General features: G+C 37.2%; 1 protein-coding gene across 4 annotated transcripts in view; it reads right to left on the bottom strand.

Moving 5' to 3' along the window:
• The window catches only part of LOC102050434 (uncharacterized oxidoreductase ZK1290.5-like), a 51,452-nt gene that overhangs the window by 44,893 nt on the left and 281 nt on the right, over positions 1-6,278 (bottom strand). The gene's annotated exons all lie outside the window — the stretch shown is intronic.

A 6,278-nucleotide genomic window follows, 5' to 3' on the forward strand; every position in this document is an offset into this window, starting at 1 on the left:
GTGGAGAATGACAAAAAAAGTGATGGCTTGATTCTGGTGCCATTGACTTGAAAAGCAAAATCTCATTTGGTTCCAATGCCAACAGGACAGGATCTTTTTTGACCACAGCTAAGTTTAAGAATGAACAACTCTAGCATGAATATTTAAGAAGTAGGTAACTGGATTAGTAATACATAATGGAAGGAAACATTAAAAAACTTCCACTCAATATTAACATTCAAGTTATATGTAGCATTTTGACAAAAAAAAAAATCCAAAACAGCCTGATGTAATGGAAGTGGAACAATCTGATTCTGTATTTTTCTTCACAAAAATCCCACTTGTGAAAAGAACTGGGAACAATGCAAGAAGTTGTATATGGTTGCAACGCAAATATTGTAATGTCTTAAACAATGCAATTAGCATTAGTCAGGAAAAACTTACTTTATGATTTATTTACTGAAAGCTACAGCTGACTATCAGGAATCTTATCTATGCAACACCCTAAAATGAGGACAGAGAGAATTTGTGGTTTCCCTTGAGCATGGACAGATTCTATGTGAGCGGCTGTGTGCATTATTTTACCATGCTAGTAGTGCAATATACTGACAAATGCAGTAAAAATGCAATTTAAGCAAGGTAGTAATGCTGTAAGTTAACCGACATCGTATTATTTAGTTGGATTGAATTTTATTCCTCCTAGGCTTTGGCTTATTTGATTAGAAGTTGCTCAGAGCAGTACCTTTCTGCTTTCCTAGTTACTGTAACAGCACTGTCTATTCTTGAATAATCTTCTGCAAAGAACATCATTACTAGTAATAAAATATTCCCTGTGTGTGACACGGGTAAGGCACAATGAGTATAAAGACTTGATTATTTTGTTTAGTAATTGCCTGTCCTGAAGCCCCTTCCCAAACAAGCATGCAACTAATCTTATACTTTAATAGGAGGGGATCATTAGAGAACTTCTCATCTCATCAAGTTGTTATTAATTCTAGCTATGCCAAGGATTACATCGAAAACAACTTTACATGAAAACGTTCCATGAATTTTTGGTATCACCAGCACATCTTGTCAGTAAATCACATGCTGTTTGACTAACCCCCCCTGAATTTCATTATTACTGTCCCTAAAAAAAACCACAAACACACACAACACACACAACCCCCCGCTCTTCTAATGGGAATATAACTGCCACATCAAGGGGATGAAGATAGTTTCACTAGAGAGAACAAGAACAAGCTTTAAGAGATGTCTGTAATTGGTGTTTTGTGGACCTTTTGCAACACAGCAGTATTTTTTTTTTAATAAATAAGCCACTCAGAGAAGTGTGTTGGTGAAGATCATGAACAAATCAATAACTTTTTATCACTAAGAGACTTCATCAAGTTTCTCTCATATCACAGAGTCCTCCAACAAAGAGTGATGCCACGTTAAATTTAACCATTCAGTACATGACCTTGAGTAAGCTTCCTAATACTTCAGTTAAAGGAAGAAAAGCTCTTGCGCTACCAAATTATATTCAGATGCTTTAGAGGGTAGCATTTTCACCCCTTAGACTTAAGAAGAAAAAACCCAACCAAACAAGCAAAAAAAAGAAGCAGCCCTAAGTGCAGGCTTCCTACTTAACAGAAATAAGCAAGAACAGTACAAACTGTATGTATTTTTCTTCCAAAGCCTGAAGAGGATTTGACAAGTGATGCATTTTTTGGGATGTTGCTTTAGATAAGCACCAAGTACCCTGTAGTTAAATTAAGGTAATGTCAGAATATTTGTGTACTAAAGTAAAAAGACTCACAAGGTATGTGATTCTCAGATACATGTAGCTCCTGCGAAAAAGTGTAACTACACCAACTTTAAAACAGTATCATTTTTACATCATTTATTTGCCCTATGTTTCTAAAACCGTAATAAAGTAAGTCTTGCAAATACAGAAAGAATTACAGCTATCCTATTAGTAAGACAGTGAATATATCCATTTTCTAAAGCAATCTAAAGCTGTTATGAGGTAATGTACTCCCGAGGGCACAGCTTTACACTTGTATCAAGTGCCAAAATGCCAGTTCATTTCTGACTTAAGCTTACTCCAGTTGAAAAGCAGACTTTGTAATGAAAATTATTGGCAGCAAACATGCCTGACCCTCTGCATATGAATAATATTGTCTACCACAATTGTTAGAATCAAACCACAAGAAATGTAAAATTAACAACATTTTTTATAATCATACAATAAACAAGATGCAGGTTATTTTTATTTGTTACTGAAAAGTTCAGCTATACTGTGTGTTTCTAATGCAAAGGTAGGCTGCCGTATAAAAATTGGTAAGGGTCTCAGGAAAGTCAGCTTGTTTTACCATTGCTAGGAGACTTGTCTTTCTGCTGGACTCAAGGCAGATACAACACAGTATGAATATGCACCTCAGTAAATACAAAGTTTTGGATGCACAGAATTTGTCCTGTTATTCCAAGTAACCTTTCAGACTGATAATAAATTTTGCACACTACATAGCTTTCTCTGGTGTACAAATCCTTCTTTATCACTAGAGATTTTAATGGAAATGGATCCTTCTCACCAAGAACAGTTTGTGTAAGTGAGCGCAGAGCATCAGAGAGAGAATGGTAACCTAATGAAAGACTACTTAACCTCCTTTCTTCCTGTCTCCCCTTTTGTATCAGCCCTTGACCAATTTATTGAACTTCTCCTATACAAATTTGGAAGAAAAAAAAAAAAAAAAAAGTGAAAACACCACCAGCACAACAACTTTTGGCAACTGAAACTTGAACAGAAAGAACAGATATTTTTGACAGAATGTTATCCTAGGCTGCTGCTGCACTCTCTCTAGTAACATGTTCTGGCCAAGAAACACACTACATGTCTCCTACTCCAGCTCTCAGCTGCTGTGAAAGGGGTTTCATCATTTGGAAATAACTTGCATACCTATCCAAGCTGCCCTCCAATTGACATGCCAGGATAGCTACAACAATCTTAACATAGCGTATTTATGTCTCTCTGAAGCTTTCAGAAAGATTATCTAGCAACGGGGCAACATACATATCTGTCCTCTCAAAGATGACTTTTCATAGATAACAATTATGTCTACATGTTTAGAGGGGTAAGAAACAACAAAGAAACAACCAAATCTTAAATCCTGCAGAAAATGGCCTTGCAGAACATGCATCCTCACTGAAGAAAGTTCTCTACTCAATAGCTGAGTAAATATCTTGCATAACAAACATTAGTTAATGCAGTAATGCTGTAACAGAAATAAGCCGTTAATTTGTAAGAGTAGTTAAATGGGAACACCTACAATAGATAAAGATCCCATTGTGTTAGGCTCCATATCAGGGTATTAATAGCTTGACTAGAAATGCAAGTGTGGCAAGTCTTGAGCGTCTTTACCAGCTCCCTTCTCTTCTTAAAGCCACAATGTTCTGCAGCATATATCAAGGATTTCTTAAGATCACCTGACTGGTTCCTATCACAAGATCCTCAAAAAGCTGCAGAATGTATAAGCAATATGTCAAGTGTTATTCTAACAAGACAAGAATAGGTAAGTGAAGTCAAAGAACCAAATCCTGGTGTTCATGACACCACTGTAAGTCAAGAGAAGTTCCTTGAAAGCCATAATGAACAGAATTTATTGGGCCAGAAAATTTCAAACTTAATTCTCTTGATCTTATATGTTACTATCTATTTACTGTAGCTGGAGTTCAGGCTTCACAATCAACTACTCAGTACTACTAACACAAAGAAAGGACAGCAAGTGGCATGCTATTTGGCAGAGTACAATGGAGACTTTTTGCCTGTATACTTTCTAGTCAGCTTATTCTGCTAATAACCTAAGAAAGGTATTGCAATCTCAAATTAAAAAAAGCGGTTCTACAGATAGTCTAAAATACAGTTCAGCATATACTGAAACAAGAGACATAAGACAGAGCCCATTCTCTAAAAAAGCCTATTAACTTTTTTTTTTTTTTTTAAATTTATAACAAAATCTCCAAGTGAACTAAATTGGCAAAAAGTATTACAGGTTAAAACAACCAAGCCCTCACCCCCAATAAAACCCAAATAAAAAAAAAAAACACGAAGCAAAAGCATAGCCCTTTTTGTTCATTATATAGGGACTGTATAAGGGACAGCTGCATCAAGTATTCTTAAGGTTAATTGATACTAAAATAACAAATTCATACATCGGGTATACACATAGCACACGCTCATGAAGACGTCTATGCACATAAATACGTGGTAAAAGCAGTTATCAGCATCTTGTAGGCTTTTAAATTCTTTCTCTTTTTAAAAACATTTAGCTGATGGTGCTGAGTTGCTAAGACTTTTTAACTAATATGTGCAGCTCAAATGACTTTGAGTACTTTCAAGCAAGCATTACAAGCTTTCTATTCAATTAAAAGTTTCTGGATGAAAAAACAGCCCTATTAAAAGCAAAGGCCAACTCCTATTGACTTAAGTGGCTTAATACACTCTAAAATCCACAGCTCCAATTTTGTCCTCCTTCATACTAATTAAAATCCTAAATAATTGCTCTGAAGTCAGTACACACTCATAGGATAAAGATTAAAAGAGCACAAGGGTCATCTTATTTTATAGCTTAGCTCGATACTTGTGTGACTGATTAACTCCAGCATCACAGACAAAGAACTAAGTGCCTTAGATTTCTAGGTTTATGTAAAACAATGGAAAAATTGGCATATCAAATTGACTCATGATAAAATTGCATCATGAAAAACTGATTGGGAAGGGTATTCATGTTTTCGAATATGTTATGAATAAAAGAGGCTTCTGGAAAGACTCTTAAGAAGAGAGAGAAAGATGCTCAAATACTGTGCCAAAAGAATCACAGGCTTTAATCAAGAGACTAATTCCTCACTTCTACAAGAAATAAAAACTAATTCATGACAACTACATAAAAAGACAACTATTAAAAAACTCCAGAAAGATCCGGTGAAGTATGCAATGGTCACTGGTATGTGTATGGTTTATGTTTTGCCTCTTCGTGGCACATCATCCAGGCACAACTCCTGTTTTGGGAGAATTAATCTCCGAGTACAGCATGGACAGTGCTCTGACACCACAGAATTACTGGTATTAACCCTCCCCTGCTCACATGGTCCTATGCTGACTTGGAAAAACGGCTTTTAATCATTTAAACAGTTTGGCTCTTTTGAACCATTAGCAAATCCACCAATCTGATGAATTTGGAATCAAGAATAGTATAAAACCAGATATTCCTATTTACAATTAAAAGGAGTATTCTGCTGCAAGCCAGTCTTGGGTTTATACCATCTACAGTTCAGTAGAAGAAGAAAATCCTTTTCTTAAAGGACTGAGGGAAAATAAATGCTTTGTGGGACAGGACACAGAAAGATGCTTCAGATTTCACAGACACTTTCATGCCCAGGTTCTAATTGCAGAGGTATATGCTGGTTAGCCTTTAGTCTTGTTTTGCTAGGACTGAATGCAATAGCTTTCCTGAACTACCACTCACATTAACTCAGACAACTAACGTGGTCTTTTAAGGACCATTTTTCCTGCCCCCCCCCCCCCCCACCCCCCCCGTTCACATTTAAGAAAACAAATGGTTTAAGAGTTTAATCAATTGCATTGCAGAACTTCACACTGCACAATTGGTAATAAAATAAAATCTGAATTATAAAAAAAGTGAATTTCCCTTTGTATTTTCATATTTTCAGGTAGACTTTTTTTCCCTAAGAACATATTAAAAGTGTCACACATCTTTGTATGAGCAAGAACCAAAAACGCACTTCTGAAACATCAATGTAATGTCAGCAAACCTTGGTTTTCAGTAAGGGAAAAAAAATAATCACACCAGCTTCTGATACGCTGCCAGGGTTTAACAGCATTTAAACATGTAAATTCTTTCAACATACACACAGATCACGTGTTCCTGCTGCCACGATGCACAGGCCTTCTGCCTCGCACTGAGCCAGATTCCTGCCTGGGCTTTTGAGGGCAACAGGTGCAACTGACAAAAAAAACCCCAAAACTTCCAGTAAGACAAATTCCAGCTTGAAAGTCTGCTTTAAAGAAAAGTCTGCTCTAAGGCCCGTAAGAAAATAAAACAAAAAAAAGCCCCCAAACCCCACTGAACGCTAGCGTGGGGGGAGTGGAGGGATTCCCAGGCAGAAAGGCTTGCCTTGCTGCAGGGCGGCTGGAGGAACCCCACAAAGCCCCACTTACGAGGACCACGAAGGCCCACCCAGCCACAGACAGGCCTTTGGAGGGGCGCCGGCGCTGAGCTAGGCGGGCCCAGCACCCCAGC

The sequence above is a fragment of the Falco cherrug genome, chromosome 12 (assembly GCF_023634085.1).
Source record: "Falco cherrug isolate bFalChe1 chromosome 12, bFalChe1.pri, whole genome shotgun sequence".
NCBI lineage: Eukaryota > Metazoa > Chordata > Aves > Falconiformes > Falconidae > Falco > Falco cherrug.